This window comes from Branchiostoma floridae, chromosome 3 (assembly GCF_000003815.2).
Source record: "Branchiostoma floridae strain S238N-H82 chromosome 3, Bfl_VNyyK, whole genome shotgun sequence".
Taxonomy (NCBI): domain Eukaryota; kingdom Metazoa; phylum Chordata; class Leptocardii; order Amphioxiformes; family Branchiostomatidae; genus Branchiostoma; species Branchiostoma floridae.
The window spans coordinates 6,227,665-6,245,054 of NC_049981.1; positions in this window are offsets into that span (position 1 = coordinate 6,227,665).

The following is a 17,390-nucleotide window of genomic DNA, read 5'->3' on the forward strand; positions in this document are numbered from 1 at the left end:
TACACTCTGGTTCACTCCTGTACACTCTGGTTCACTCGTGTACACTCTGATTCACTCTTGTACACTCTGGTTCCCTCCTGCACACTCTGGTTCACTCGTGTACACTCTGGTTCACTCGTTTACACTCTGGTTCACTCTTGTACACTTTCGTTCACTCTTTTCCACTCTGGCTCACTCTTGTACACCCTGATTCACTCTTGTACACTATAGTTCACTCTTGTACACACTAGTTCACTCTTGTACACTCTAGTTCAGTCTTGTTCACTCTGGTTCACTATTGTACACTCTGCTTCACTCTTGTACACTCTACCTCACTCTTGCACACTCTAGTGCACTCTTGTTCACTCTGGGACACTCTTGTACACTCTGGTTCACTCTGTTCTCACTGGTTCACTCTGGTTAGATCTTGTACACTCTTGTACACTTTAGTTCACTCTTGTACAGTCTGGTTCACTCTTGTACACTCTAGTGCACTCTTTTTCACTCTGGATCACTCTTGTACACTCTGGTTCACTCTGTACTCACTGGTTCACTCTGGTTAAATCTTGTACACTTAAGTTCACTCTTGTACACTCTGCTTCACTCTTGTACACTCTAGTGCACTCTTTTTCACTCTGGATCACTCTTGTAAACTCTGGTTCACTCTGTACCCACTGGTTCACTCAGTACCCACTGGTTCACTCTGGTTCACTCTTGTACAATATTGTACACTCTGCTTCACTCTTGTACACTCTGCTTCACTCTTGTACACTCTAGTGCACTCCAGTGTAATCCTGCACACCCTTGTACACAGGAAAAGAAATATATTTCAACCTGTACCCGTGGTATGGTTAAAATGTAAAGATATTAATACTTCCTATTGCCGTGCAGAAATAAAATAAAAAGACATGTAGATGTTTGATCTCAATCGAATCATTTTTTTTACTGTCCCAGACGATACAAGTGTGAAGTACATCCTCGCGACCGATGGCGATGTGGACTTTGACGCCGATTCTATAGTGGCCATGCTTTTGCAGATGCTGAGCGATAGAGAAGAGGATGTTGGCGCTGTCTGTGCACGGACACATCCCGTCGGGTCCGGCCCTTTCGTGTGGTACCAGATGTTTGACTATGCTATCGGACATTGGCTACAGAAGGTAAGGTATTATCAGATGTATAAGAGCACTATCTGGGATATTCTTAGATATCTAAAGCACAATATCTAAGATATTCTGTGCTTTAAAGCCATTCCTCCATGGGTAAAGGCGGCCCATTAAAAACTGCAGTTTTTTCCTAACCTGAAGCATCAAGTAGGTGTGGGTACCGGTACAGAAAATTCAGGTAGAGGTTCGGTTCAGGTCCAAAGGATCAGGTCCAGGTCAGGACCTGAACCTGGACCTAATTGTTTGTGAAAACTTGCTGTGAATGAGTGATACTCAGCACAACGGTCCAGGGTTATGTTTGGTGGAGTATCCGACGTCCACTGGCGTTTTAAAATCCTATCTCCATGTCAACAATGCTAACTGCCTCTTTTAACTTAGACCAAGTTTGACTAGAAACCTGATAAAATGACTATAAACTCCTCTACTTAACTCTTATTTTCTTGGAACCCCAAATTACGTGAACGCCTGCGCCTGCCGGTTTGATCTGTCCATTTTCCAATCGGTCCAAAATCCGGTCTACTGATTTTTCAGGTCCTCTTTTTCCTGACCGGTCCAACAAGAAAAAATGGTTTTGTACCGGTACCCACCCCTAACCTCAAGTCATATTTGGGATTTGGTGAATATGGGAAGTATGAAGTACTAGTAGCATTGAAGGCCATGCAAATTGCCATTCTTGATAAATCAAGACAAATTGTAACACTAAGCTCAATAAAATGAGGCAGAAAATGAGTTTTTGAAAAGTCTTACCTTGTACGTTGTGGTTTTTGGAACCACAGGTCGCTAACCACGTGCTGGGATCCGTACTGTGTGCCCCCGGGTGCTTCAGTGTCTACCGTGTGGAGGCCATCGCTGATGTGCTGGAGGAGTACCGCTCTGACGTGGAAGAGGCCTCGGACTTTCTCACTAAGGACATGGGAGAGGACAGGTGGTTTTCGACCCTGCTGGTCAGTCAAGACATGTTGTATGGTATTCACAAACACACACACACACACATACACATAATTTGTATTACTACTATCTATGAATTGCCAATGCTGGCATGTGCCTCCTAGCACATTGTTGAGAAGGATTTATCCTATCGGCGATCGATACTTGCGTAACGTTAAAGACTAGGAGAAATAGGATCGATTTTTTAATTTTTGCAAACTTTTTTAACGATCTAGAGGATCATTTCCTCGCTATTAGATTGAGATATTTTTCATGTGATAATTTGGTCGGAAAGTTATGTTAAAACGTCTTTAAAAAGTGCGATTTGGGGCATCCGAGGGCGAATTCAAATGATATGCATGACGTCATTTTAGAGAGTCGCGTTCTTGTAGTAGCTCTACCCCTGTCCGCTGTAATGGCGTCTTGTACTACCGGTCGTGTTAGTACAAAGTCCAGTGGACGTTATTGTGTCGCAGGAGGCCCACATGGCGTTAGCTGTAAGAATAGTCAGTCTACCGAGGGGATATCTATGCACAGATTCCCCAAAGTTAAAAATGACAGAACTGCGGCTGACAAATTGAGAGTCTCAGCGAGCTAGAAAACAGTGTACAAAATTATGTATCAAGTTTGTTCAGAGGCATGGTTCCTTCCGCGACATCTACGGCTCCGCACACTTCGAGCTCCGCACACTTCGAGCCCTCGTACTTCAACATGAACCTTGAGATTATATTGGGGAGAGCTGTAGGAGGACCAGAAGGATTATCGCAGGAAAAGTTCCAACTATTGACACCGCTGGTCTGCCGACTCCAGTCACGGAACGCGCGCGGAGAAGGGTGAATTCGCCACTGTTTATCACAGCTGCAGGACGTTTATCTGTCACATACTAGTAGTAATTCACCCTGTAAATTTACCTTGTATTTCGCTTGTTCTGGTCATAACTGTGTTGCCATTATTGTGAAGTACTTGTACGCTTTGACTCCGACACAAAACAGCACAAATGATTCTTGGATTTTACATCTTTGTCGGCGTCCGGATAGATTTCATAACAAAGTGAACCGCTTATACCGAACTCGTAACAACAATGATGCCGACGCTGTCCCAAGATTTTCAAGCACGAAAATTTGCTGACCGTATTCAAAATACGTTGGAAAAATAGTCACTAGATTTTGTCATGAGTATTGTAGTTTTTGGTCTCCGTAAAACCAAGTTACGAGCGAATCTGGGATTTTTCGTCGTCGACAACAACAACTCTAAGAAAAATGGCCCCAAAAAAGATGGCGGCCGTGCGCTAAAAACCTCAGAGACTTTTCGAATTTTCTTTCACGGAAACACCAGTCTGTATGTTTTTCCTCGAATCACTAGGAGCTTACGAAATCTGTGTGTTGTTTAGTGTCTTAGCGGTGGACATGTTGTTGATAGATGAGTTAAAATAGTTTGGTTTTGTATAAAAACTTCTAGCGTAACCTGAGCATGTAAACAAAGGAAAATATATCGAGGTTGCGGGACCACAAGCATGTACGTACTCGTTACTATGTCATCGATAACTCGTTTTTTTTGCTCGTGTAGCTACAAACTTGGCACTTTTGTCGCTAGATTTTGTCATGAATATTGTAGCATTTATATGTAGTACTGATATGGTCTCCGTAAAACCTAGTTACGAGTGAATCTTGGATTTTTCGTCGTCAACAACAAAGAAAAATTCCTCACAAAAAAATGGCGGCCCCGTGCCATGCGCTATTATTTAACCACACTTTTCGAATTTTCTATCACGGAAACACCAGTCTGTGTGTTTTCCTCGAATCACTGGGAGCTTACAAAATCTGTCTGTTGTGCAGACAAATATGAGACAGAAAGAACAGTCACTCTCAAAATGTTTCACGGACTCGTCACAATCTGGAGGCGTTTAGCTAGCTATCGGCCGTGCTCACGACTAGAAATAGTCAGTCTACGACGTACTATCTATCCGATAAAAGCTTACAGGTTTGTAAACAAAGACATACTTTGAGTGGGAATGTATTTTGAATCGCATTTCTTGTGGCAATGAGGTTGCTTCTCATTTTACTACTGAATCCTGGCGAACTGTACGTAGTTAGTTGCTCAGCTGTTGTATATTTGTACGCGACCGAAGCTTTAGTCCCGGTTTCGCTAGCAGACCGTACAAACTGAGACGGCAAAGAGGCACAAATTTCTGCGCTTCCGCTAGAAAACATCTTCAAATTAATGTACAGCATGGCCTCCTTACTGAGGATAATGTAAGCTAATGCTATCATTTGTGTATAGAAGAAGCGATGACTGTTTGTCCCCGCTTATTCCACACGCTACAATAATGAACTTTCTCCCCGCTTGCGTTACGCACGCTTGGTACGTGCATCAACTTCAAGTGCCTCCAAGATATATTTCAGTGGCGTGAATACGAACGAAATTCTCTTCAAGTGAAGTGAAGTATGTGTTCTTTAGTCGTGCCGAGTTTCGTCAATGAATTATGTTTCCTTTATAAGATACGGGTCTATCAAATGTATATTATTCCCCTAGTCAACCATACCAGCTAGTAGGGACTAACTAAAATGACGTCACGGCATGTTCCTAATTAGTTCCAGCAAAGAGCTCAAAGTACACATTTTTATGTCGCTCATTGAGGGACTTCCGGACGGACAATTGATTTGAAACTTGCATTGACTTTTTCAGAAAAGATCAAATTTTTACATTATTGGTAGAAAATGCTACAGACGATTTCATTTCAGTTACACTTTAAGTATAATTTCCAGGTTAAATCTGGCTGGAAAATTAGCTACTGCGCGGGAGCCTTCGACTCCACCCATTGCCCAGAGGAGTTTGATGAGTTCTGGAAGCAGCGGAGGCGCTGGATCCCCTCCACCCTGGCCAACCAGATCCTCCTGCTCAAGAACTGGAAAGACATCAAAAGAAACAATAAATACATATCCATGGTCTTCCTTCTCTTCCAAGTTATCCTGCTCTTATCGACTGTCATCAGCCCCTCTACCTGCATTCTCATCATCACCGGTAGGTCACAATAATGCGATGATAAGGTGATACTTTGGTATGTCATATCTTGACCCAGATAACATTCAATACGGGGTTTCTAACAGAGTGATATCATATAGGCAGATTACGTTGAGCAATGAGAAGTCCCCATTTCATATCGGTTTTGACGCCATAACGTCATATATTGTGATTACAAGATGGCGGCATTTTCGTAACACCATGATGTTCTTTGCTATGCCAAGGGCTTCCATATAGAACCACTCAAGCTCACTTCGAGTACGCAGAGTACTAAGGCCCGATTTACACTTGTTTCTTGAATCTGTAGTACTACACATCGTAGTCTACTACTGTAGTAGACTACAGATTCGCGTCCGGTTTACACTCACTGACAGAGAGCATAGCGGGACACCTGCTGTTCTTTGATTACGGAGAAACTGTAGTGACTGAATGTGACCTTTGACACTTGGCGGGCGCGGGAATCTTATATTTGTGAAAAAAGTTTTTTTTTTCTAATACAAGGCACTCTGAAAAATAGGCCATGACAATAGAAAATAGTACATTGACCGCAGATGACCCCAATAAAACACGCGTACGTTTCGAATTACACCAGATCGAACAGCATCATTTTTTGGCCTTCTCACTCTTCCTGTGGTGTCAAAAGTGCCAATTTTGACCGGACGGATCAAAATGACGGGAGAGGCGGAGGTCATTATGTTCATGTTGCAGTGTTACCCAGGTTTTCAACCAGACACGCCAAGAACGTATGCAGCGCAGGAGGCGACTGACGCGGTTGGCGTCAGTCAGCTGTAGTCTACTACAGTTTCTGTTTACACCCTGTTCGAATTCTCATAGAACGTCCGCTGAACTGTAGTACTACAGCCTCGGAGGGTGTAGTAGACTACAGTAGTAGACTACACTTCATTTCTGTTTACACCCAGAAAAAATCTGTAGGCTACTACAGTAGTAGACTACGATCTGTAGTACTACAGATAAAACTACAAGTGTAAATCGTGCCTTAGTGTGCGGTCGAAAATTAGACTCCCGGATTCGAATGTTGGAATTGCTTTTGTTACAATTTTTGGTTTGAAGACAACAAAGTTCTCAATCCCAAAGCCCACTTCAAGGCACATTTCGCACTGAAATGTGTGCATGCCGTAAATATAACATTGTGGTGTTTTCTGCATCACCCTTGGTCCCATGGCCCAGCCCTCACACAGACCTTGTATTATGTATTTACATTAATTCGTGTAACGTTATAACATTAAAGGAGTTATGAGTTAAACTATGATTTGTCTAAGTATCTTAAATAGGTCAGTTTGGAAAAGCTATATGATAACATCGTTGATGCCCCGCCTTTTTCCTGGTGCACATGGAGTCATAAAGCCTGGTCATTTGCTATAGCCACCGAATAAATCCACCTTGTTCGTTCCGCTTACTCCGTGATTATTCGGTAATTATAGCAAATGACCAGGCCATACTACAGTATATACGCCTTGGATCGGGGCATCAGCTCTTAGTCGGGTCTCTACTGTCATTACACGGGCTTCTATCCAATGATTTGAATGCTCATCGCGTTCGCCGGTTGCGTCGCTGTCCAGAATTAGAATACCGGATTCGGACATTAAAATCGATATTATTCGAGGACACAAAAATTCTCTATGGTATTTCGTATTGAATTGTGTATATTTTGACCACGTATGACACAAATAAAATAGCATTCTATATTCTTGTCTTCGTTAAGTTGGCATTATTGTTTTAAATAAATGCTTTGCATAGAAGATATCCTCAGTGTGAACACATGTTGCTTGCTAAACCTTGTATGTTGTTTCGTTTATATTTTGGTAGGTGGACTTTACTATGGAGTCGGTGTTCCTACGTGGTTGTCGTTCGTGTTCTTCGTTCTTGTCACCCTCGTCTTTGCAGTGATCTGCATTTACTACTCTCAGGATATTCAGCTCAAGGTAAATGGAACGTGCCTGGCTAGTTTTAACAATGCAGATAAAAGCTTGCAAAAGATATCTCGACTCAAGTAATGACTTTTTATTCAGTGTCATTTGTTGGGTATGGCATAGAGATGCCTTGTGTGTTTAGACTAGTCTTGTAACCAACTCAATATAGAAGTTAATCAACGGTTCATCCTTCATGCTTATGCTCGTTGTCAGATCTACATAAAGACTGCTTGAAGTCAACTTGAGAACTGTGATTGTTTTGTTAGAAAAAGGGAATAATGTTATAGTTTTTTATTGAACCATGCTAAAATTTTGTTCGCATATTAACGTATCAATTCAGAGTTTTGGTTCACAACCTGGTTACCCCGTTTGTTAACTGATGGAAGACGGTGAATGTTGTCTAAAACTGTTTCTATATTTTATCCAGTTAACTGCCACTTACTGTATATAGTATATTCTCATTTCTTCAGGTTGCCCGAGTACTGTGTTACATCTTCCTGTTGGCTATGGCTATTGCAGTTGTGGGAACAGCGAGTCAAGTGGTGCTGGCCAGCACCTCTAGTGAGCCGTCGATAGGTCAGGTTCGCTTCCTATGCATTAGTTTCTTCACACATTTCATCCGGGTTTCTTGCTCCCAAACAATTTCCATGTACAAGGTGATGCCTATATCGATATTAAATTGGGGCAATTACAGGCGGTTATTCAGTTATCTCAATCCGTGACATACATATACGTTCATTTTACATCGATCCCGTAGGTAACGTAGACGGAAACTACGAGGGATGCTATCCTGAGCATACTAGCGAAGGAGATCGTTTGCTGCCCTATGCTCCCAGGGTAATAAAGGATTTGACTAATGCTAAATGCAGGGACCACTGTCACCATAAAGGCTTCGACTTTTCAGGTACGTGTGAAGGATTCGTGTGCGCGCGCGCGCGTGTGTGTTTGTGCGTGTGTGTGTGTGATTCTTATGATATTTGGTAGGTGTAGGGGAAACGAAGGTCAAGTTTGATAACGGACCCCAGCGCCATTCTTTTTCAGATCCAATCAGATTCTAAGTTATACAGCGCGACAACTTTGTATGCATTAGTCATCTTACCTCGCTGAAACTGTTTGAGTATATTTTCTACTACATTTCATATTCAGGGACAGGATTTCCAGCCATGTGCTTCTGTGGATCTGCCGACGACATGGAGAACACTACTAAGCTACCAGACAATATGTGTGACTTCCCATGCCCAGGCGACAGTGGTGATTTCTGTGGGGGCGAAACAGACCAAATGTCGGTTTACAACATGCATGCATGTGAGTAAAGGCTCGGTTATATAAATTTATATTCGAATATGGTCTCCCCACCTCCCACAACGATGGTTGGAAGTAAGACATTTCCTTGTTGAGTGATTGGCTCAAAAGAATGGCGTTGCTTAAACTTGTTAGATTGCTCCCGATCTACCTCGGGATAGTCGGGATAGCCATGTTCGGCTAGGCGTAGCTAGGCTATTATCATCATTGCATTGGTCACATATGCAGTGAAAATAAGATATAAAAGTAGTGAATATTTTGTTTGTTGACTCAGAGGGCACTGTTGTGTTTTATCAATATAGAGCATGTACTAGCTTGAAACATTTATAATCTAATATGTTTTAGAAGAGAAATTTGACATTTTGCACCATTTGTTTGATGGTTTGTTGAAAACTTGTTTGCCAATCTCCAATCGTTGGTACTAGTTCGTGTGCGTCAGAAGCTCACCAGTGTTACCTATTAACATTATGCAGTGTATGGAGTCAGGCTGCCCGCAGACGTAACTACCCTGTACCTCGCCATAGTCGCTGGGATACACATCATTGCAGCTCTCCTTCACCATAAAGAAGCCCCATGTGTTATCTACGGCGTGGTGTACCTCTTCACCCTGCCGTGTGTCTACATCCTCATGAACGTCTACAGCATCTGCAACCTAACGGACCAGTCATGGGGTAAATTGTCTTAACAGCTAACTGTAATTTTGCCCATATCCGGCAGATGTTCCATGTAAGACATCACGAAATCGCCGCAAAATACAGTTAGTCGCGCGGTGCCGTTGCGACACACTCGCCGAAGCAGTGTCAGGCATTTGCCGTTACGGGCAAATTTTTCATGTAAGACTCTCTCCTTCCCTGCCATGCCTTTCCCTCGCTCACTGCCTTTCTCTCTCTCCGATATCTCTCTCTTTCTCTCTTCGTGTTGACATTTGCCGTCACTCTCGTATAAAGATTAAAAAAAATCTTAGTACAATGTATCCTCATGTGCCCTGCACTTATCTTATTCATTTATTTCAAGGAACGAGGGAGGCGAGATCTCAGAAAGAGCAGGGCACAAACAGCGCCTTCGATGACATTATGACCAACTTGCGGCAATGTTGGACGTAAGTACATGCTCGTTTGTACACGTATACAGACTTGTCAACCTTTTCACGTTTCAATTGCCGATTTTGTGCACTTTGATGTGTTAATTGAGTTGATAATGAACTCAATCTCGCTTTGCAACTTTTTCTTTCCCTTTCCGCCTCAGGTTCTGCAGGCGATGCTGTAAGGAACCAGAAGAAAACAGGGACCAGGGGCCTGAAAAGGACACTACAAAGGACGAGGTTGACCATGGCAAGTTTAAAGTGGATGTGGACACGACTCGGCTGGTTCTGGAAGCCGAGAGCGGAGCAATAATGGAGATCCGAGGTATATATGTCGAGCATAGTATATATAGTAGTCTCCAATTCACAGTGTGTCCGTGTGAGTCCGCGTAGCTGGCACACACACACACAGATATATATATATATATAGATAGATAGATAGATAGATAGATAGATAAATTGATAGATAAACATATAGATATAGGTATATAATGTGGAGAATGAAGTAATGCCCATTATCATATAGACAGGCGCCGCGGACCAATCAGAAGGCCCCGTTCCACATTGGTTATGACGACGTAACACACAGATTCCCGCCAGCCCGGCGTGTATCGCCCTTCTGATTGGTCAGAATGAATCGACACCGGCACCAGTGTTCATTCTGACCAATCAGAAGGAGCGATATACACGGGATATGAAGGCATTGGCCAATCAAAACGAGCGAAACGTATGCAAGAGCAGAGAGAATAAGACTGCAAGAAGGGGGAGAATGGCTCCTTCTATTAACATTGATAATGAGTTTTGTTGTTCTAAAACTCAATGTTTGGAATATTTTCTGTGGAAATTTTGGTTTCAAAATGCAATCTGTAATCTGCTTTCAAATGTATGTACCAAATAACAAATGTGAATTTTCAGAAATTCGACAAAGGAATTCACACGCATGGTACCATGGGATCTATGCGTCATATAAGAGTTTGCAAGTTTGGGTAGGCTATATGATAATAACGTTAATGACCCGCCTGTTCCTCGGTGTACATGGTGTCATAACGCCTGGTCCTTTGCTATAACCAACTCATAAAACCGGTTTTATTCGGAGGTTATAGCAAAGGACCAGGCGTTATGACACCATATACACCTCGGGGTGGGTCATTAACCCTTAATTATCTTCGCTCACTCGGTGGTTTTATTCGGAGGTTATAGCAAAGGACCAGGCGTTATGACACCATATACACCTCGGGGTGGGTCATTAACCCTTAATTATTTCATCTTACACCATAACCTAATTTACACCTAGCTAGTTCAGATAACATTGATTGCAGACATTCACCGCCTTAGGTCAAACTGACCCAGGAAAGTCGAGGTTCAAGTCAACTCGGCAATGGCTGCAAAGCATATTTGGAGCAATATCAGATAAGGTACGACTACCACCATCTTTTTTTACCTTTTGAAATCTTGCATAGATGCTTTACTAGATATTTTTTTCATATGGTTTGTTCTCGAGCTCGTTAAATTTTTGTCCTTTACCGATTTGAAGGTAGAGAAATACGAACCGATGTTTACTTGGGAAGGCTACACCGATACAAGCTTCATCGCTGGAATGACTGACAAGGTTAGTACACATACCGAAAAATACCATTTTATCCAGTACACGATCAGTTTATTTTTTTTTCAATTGTACCAAGACAAAAATGAGGCATCCAGATAAATGACCTTTGTCAACGAATAAAGCACTAACATAAGCTGGGAGCTTGTTCTATTTTAGGTTCAAACAACATTTGTCATCTTTAACGTCTCCCCACAGTTATCCCTTGACGTCTATGCAAATCTTTGGGGCACCAAGATTAGTCGGTCCACTGGCCTCCTCCACCTGTCCTCCGCCGCTCTCATAGCTTCAGCTTGTCTCAGTCCACTCTGTTCTTTAATGAATGAATGAATGAAGACCGTTATTGCACATTTTTTGCCCTACTGGGCTAAGTAAAGGTCACATGGTAACAATTCACGTGAACAACCATATACATGTACATGTAAACAATGGTAAACAATCACACAGATCTATATGTGCATATATATGTCTTTTCTATTCTAGGCCGATGATATTCGACTTCCTCTCGCTTTTTGGTAATTGCATAAATATATTTAGCTGTATGGTTGGTTAAAGTTGGTTTATCAAAGGCTGTCAGGAATGTAAATTTCTCTTTACTGTTCAAGTATCTGAAGTGGAGAAATTTACCTAACACAAAGTCATTGACAAATAGAATGCTTCTATCGCTATCATACAAAGGACAATCCACAGTAAAATGTACTTCATCTTCTACTTTCCCTAAACTACAAAGTTGGCAGATTCTTTGCTCTAGAGGATAGTGGTTATGTCTTCCTGATTCGATTAGCAGTTTGTGACAACTGATTCTTAGTTTTGCAACGGTCGATCTGTGGCGTACATTTACTATCCTAACATAGTCTTCTTCGTTACACCTTCCTCTGTTTTCCCCACCTTTGACCTCTGGAACTGCATATTTCTAGTAATATGCAAATGCAATTGATATAAATAAGCAGAGAAACTTAATGCTCTAGGAGTTCACAAAAAAATGCTTCCCTTGTTACATTTGTAGGACCTTAAAGACATTGGAGTGACCAATCATGAGGACAGACACGACTTACAGCGTCACATTAAGAAGCTACATCAGGATGAGCCAGACATCGACATTACAGTACCGGTAAGTGTCTACAAGATTACAGGTGAACAAAATTTTATCATAGAAAGTTAATTGTAAATATATGTTCGATGGCTTATTGCAAGGAATCAAAAAGGAAAATATATCATAATGAAAACTACAATAATGTTCAGGGCAGCATCCAATATCATGCTTCATGATCAGGAATACCTGGAAAGCAAATGTAAAATTTGGATACGCTGGTAAATAATTGGTTTCTTGTTTCATCATGAAATAAGCATTAAGAGTCGAAATGACTTACGTCTTCCATTGCATTTGAGGAGACTTAAATTTGTTTGTTTGTTTGTTTGTTTGTTTCATTTAAATCTAGACCTAAATTTACACATCCTCTCTGACACAAGTAGTTTCATGTAACGCCTTTTTTCGATTTTCAGGGGTAGGCACTAGTTCTAATCATAGTGGAAGCGGAGCGCTGCTCAATAAGTTCAAAATATTTCTCTATTATACAATATTCAATTTATTACAATTTCAGTTAATTCTCAGCTCATCGGTATCAACAGACAATTATGATGGAAGAAAGCTTGAATGTACATTGTCTAAGATCCTTGTCCTTGGTAATTTGCACATATGTTGATGGTCACAGTGTGTATTATTAATGTACAATATTTATAGTATTTAATCTATATCCATTCCATATGCATTTACTCTATACCCATCCTAGTTTGATGAAGTTTCCCATCATTGCCTTCACCAAGAAGGTAACGTTTTCGGTTGCGTGTGTTTCTAATTTCTGATTTTATCTATTTCGATGTCTCTATGTGTACAAGATAGCCCAAGAATGAGAACATTTAAGTATCATCTCTCGAAAAGGTAAGCATCATTGGAAAAGTACATTGTATGTCTTTTACCGCAATACGAGGGATACTGTTATACATGGCATATTTTCCATTCAATTGAAAGGATAACGTTGACATCTGGTTGAAAGTGATTGGGTTGGATACCGAGGAGTACAAGGAAAACTTCACACGTGCTTTTCCCGAAGATATGAAGGCACAAGACGTCTTTAAGGAACTAAAGGAAATGACCGAAGATGGCATCGTAGGGAGATTGGGTGTTGCAGCTAAAGGTAGATTTAGTTGGTTCTCAAGTCACACTGAAGAACTATGCAATACTCTGGTATATATTTTTAGCTTCTTCTGGATCTACTGTTGGTCTCTTAACCCTCATCCGACCGTATGGGGTCATTTTTGACCCCAGGCGTATATTTTTATCTGTCATAGCAACATTTTTCATCGGAGAAAAATTTCCTTCCATGAATTTGTTTGTATACATGTCTTACAACATCTACCAATTTTTCACCGAGTTTTGTCCATTATTGTATAAGCTATACTTGAAAGTTTGTGTCTGGTTCGGTGGGGTCAAAAATGACCCCAGCCAATTATGAATCATTAAATACATATATATCGATACATTTCAATGAAATAACAGGCATTCCTCATCATTGCTATTACAGTAATAAGTTATAGTTGCTTAGATGATTAAACACCGAATATTTTGAAAGAAATTTAGTATTTTAGTGTAAAACACAGTTTTTCGACATTCTGCATAAATTATGATAATACGCACTAATTACCTTTGCTAATGAAAATGAAAATGTTTCTAATTAATCAAGAAACAATATATGAACAGAATGTGCAGAAGGAACCTACAAGAAATATCTCTGCGGGAAAATAGACAAGAGTTATTGTATGTGTGTGTTTCGATGGCGGAATATGGTGCATAATTAAGTAATAAATTTGTTACTTTTCACAAATATTGTATTTTTTCTTGTTAAATAGCATTATTATGCTACAAGTTTTATTGCAGCATCAAAACCTTTGTTTAGAAATCGATAAGACAAAACATTGTTTAAGTAGGTTAAGTATGGTAGATTTTCAGAGCAAATGTGGTTTCTCCTCATTTTCTGCATAAATTATGATAATGAGTAATAACTACTGACACCAAAACTTGTCAAAATATTTTTCATAGATTGGTGAAACAGTAAATACATAGAAATGACAAAATAAGCCAGCAGAAATATATCTATGAGCAAAACAAAATGGGGTCAAAAATGACCCCGTACGGTCAGATTCGTCGTAAAAATGTAACGGTCGGATGAGGGTTAAAACCTCCTGGTGAACGTTGCACATATACACCGATCCAGTTTGCAGTGACCGTGAAAAATTAATTGTATACAAGCTGTAAAGGATTCAGATGCATTTGTGAGACATTCCTGGGGCAGGTAGACGTCGACACAGGGGCTGCGAATCGCCATGTTGAATGATGAAAAACAGTTGTGCAAAGTACCAGTACATATTATGGCAAAAGATCATGATCATAAGAGTAAAATGATTGTTCTTACATACTTATCGTTAATCATAATCAAGCTATTCATTATATTATTTTTTGTCTTTTATATATTTACCATAGTATGCAGTAACGTAGACTCTAACAAATTTTTCTAAAAAATTGTATGATAGCCCACAGTTTGTATCAACACAGGTCATCTGCGAAGACTGAAACTAGCAATCACCAGGATTCGGCAGCCGACGCAGCGTGAGTACCAGTATTCGACAATTCGGTAGTCCACAATCATATTACACACGTCGTTGATAAGCTGCCTTAATGCCAGTTTTTTTTTTCAATTTCGAAAGGAAGCGTTATTATTTCGGACAGCCAGAGACAAAAAGTATCTAGCCTTGTACATCGACAGTGACCGTACAGTGCAGCGGCAATGTGTAGCGAAAAAAAGCTGTACATAGCATCGTACCAATGGACATTAAGAACATTGAAGAGATGTCGGGACGAGATTGTGGGGTCGAGTGCAATGCAATTATTTATATCCCATGTTTCCTTGTTTAATTTAATTTAATTCCTTTTAGGTGAGGAAAGGATTCTTAAAGCAAAACGAGACATCGAGGGGAAGTTTCAGAAAGGCCAGCAGGGGGCAGACCTCACCACCCACCCACACCGGTTAGAACACGATCCTCAAGCGAAGAAACCTTACCTAGACCCCACGAAGGATGAGGACCACATTGACCAGAACACACAGCCAGACACCACCAGAAACCCCGACAGGACGAAACCTGATTATCTGGACCCCATGACAGAACAGTTTCGTCTCGACCAGAACAAAGAGGAGGAATTCAAACAGAATCTCCTGCAGCTGCGAAACTACTACCTCCTGATGTTCCTGGTAGCCAACTCCCTCTTGTTGGTGCTGATGGTTACCTTGGTGCAACACGCCGAACTACAGGTGAACAAGTTCAACAATAAATGCATAAATTTTTTATCATTGTTAGTAAACTTTGTATTACCAACACAGTTAGTTGGCACTTGTTCACGGAATGAACCCTATTACTGCAGCTTACCGAACATGTTAAGCAACTTACAGTTGGTGACATGTCAACACGTGACAGCAGCAACAGGTCGTAGGTGCCACATAACCTGCCCCCCCCCCCCCGTCTCGGTTAAACTGAGCTAACTTAATGTCTTCATAATGATACCAATAAAATATTTTTTCATTTCAACATATAAGAAGTTCACTTTATTGCCATATCATGACGGCTTTATGCTGGCTGACAGTCCTACAAGATGAATTTTCCGTGGGCTTTACTCACTTTAAAATTTACCGACATATCTCATGCAAATCATTAACAGTGTGTTACAACTGCACATCATTCTATGATAAGAATTAAGATTTACACCAAATTTACCCAGTCAAGCAGTACGTTCAACCATGATGGCTGACTATTTGTTCTGTACTTTTTTTCCAGATGCATACATGGCATCATGCTACACACAAAATGATATGATTGTTTCATTGCTGCGACGAATCCGTTTATTCCCTGAAGAAAAGCATCGGCATGGGTTTGTCAACCTCAATTTTCTTCAGAGATATGAAAGAATAATAGTAATTACATTTGCCATGTTTTGCAGGTGCTCAACACAAATCCATTGGGCTTGGTGTTTCTGGTGACTTTCATCCTGGTCTTGGGGATACAGTTTGCTGCCCTGGTCTGCCACCGACTGGAAACCTTCATCGAGTGGGTCTCACGTATCCCAGGGCCTCGCGTATCTTGTTTTCCATCACGTCACAATAGAAACGCCCAATACCATGCTCTCCCGTAAGCTGAGTAGAAAGTGTTTTTGAAAAAGCTGGCATTAGGGCCGGAGAATGATAAGGAAATTGAGAAATCAAGTATAGTATGCTAGGGGTGCGCTCACTAGATAGCTTTAAACAAACCTTTCAGCTAGATGTGCAACCAGCTGCTGCCGCGCCACTTGCCTGTTATAATTCTGGTGTGTCACACGGAAGAACGGTTACAGATACAGAAATGAAAAAAAGAGTCGAACCCAGTAACCAGGATATAGAGTTAGTATAGCTTTTACTAGTTTTAGACTAGATTGGACACTTGTGATATTGTTTTTACACTGTTTGAATATCTCGTGTTACCGGCAATTAGCCTACGGGCAATTTTCAATAAACTAAACTTTTATTTTTATTGCAAAATTTAGCAATTAATCGGTGAAAAAAAAATAGAACAGTCAGGTTGCAGAACAAAATTGCGGGTGATAAGTACTTATCTGGTTGTGCCCTTTCTTATAACGCAACGGGCGCGCCAAGGCTGTTGTTTCTATTTGGAGCGGTACTAATGGTAACGTAAGCTTGATTACAAAAACTGTCGAAACGCATCGAGCTGTAACATTGCTGTAATAAATCCTTAGTTCTCTATTTCCCCTATCGGGTCTTTGTTATATATTGGCCGATGGAAACATTAATCATGAAGAATTCAGAGACATCACGTCTTTGTGACTAATTTCTGTTCACCTGTCTTTGTAACATAAGTCAAAGTTAAAAATTTGCGACAGGCATAGAATGGAACCTTGTGTGAGATAGGGAAAGATCGGATAAACTTCTTCGCATGTTTCATGTTAGCCTTATCAGTATGCACAAATCGAAGGCAAACACCGATTCAAGAAATGCAGTGCTAGGTGTTTTTTTATTTTATTTGCAAGTGTTTTTTGACGGTCTCAGGCCAAAACCTTGCCCTGTACGATAAAAAAACCCAGCTTACCATGAAAGTTATTTAAAGTGATTAAAGTGATAAAGTAATTTAGTAATTTGCTATACTGATATTCTCGTGCAACATCAATCGCACACGTTTACGAAGAATGGGTAAAAATGTTGAAAATTCGTTAAGTCCACTACTGTCGTTTAGGTATGGAAGGAAGGAAGGAAGGAAGGAAGTAAGGAAGGAAGGAAGGAAGAAGA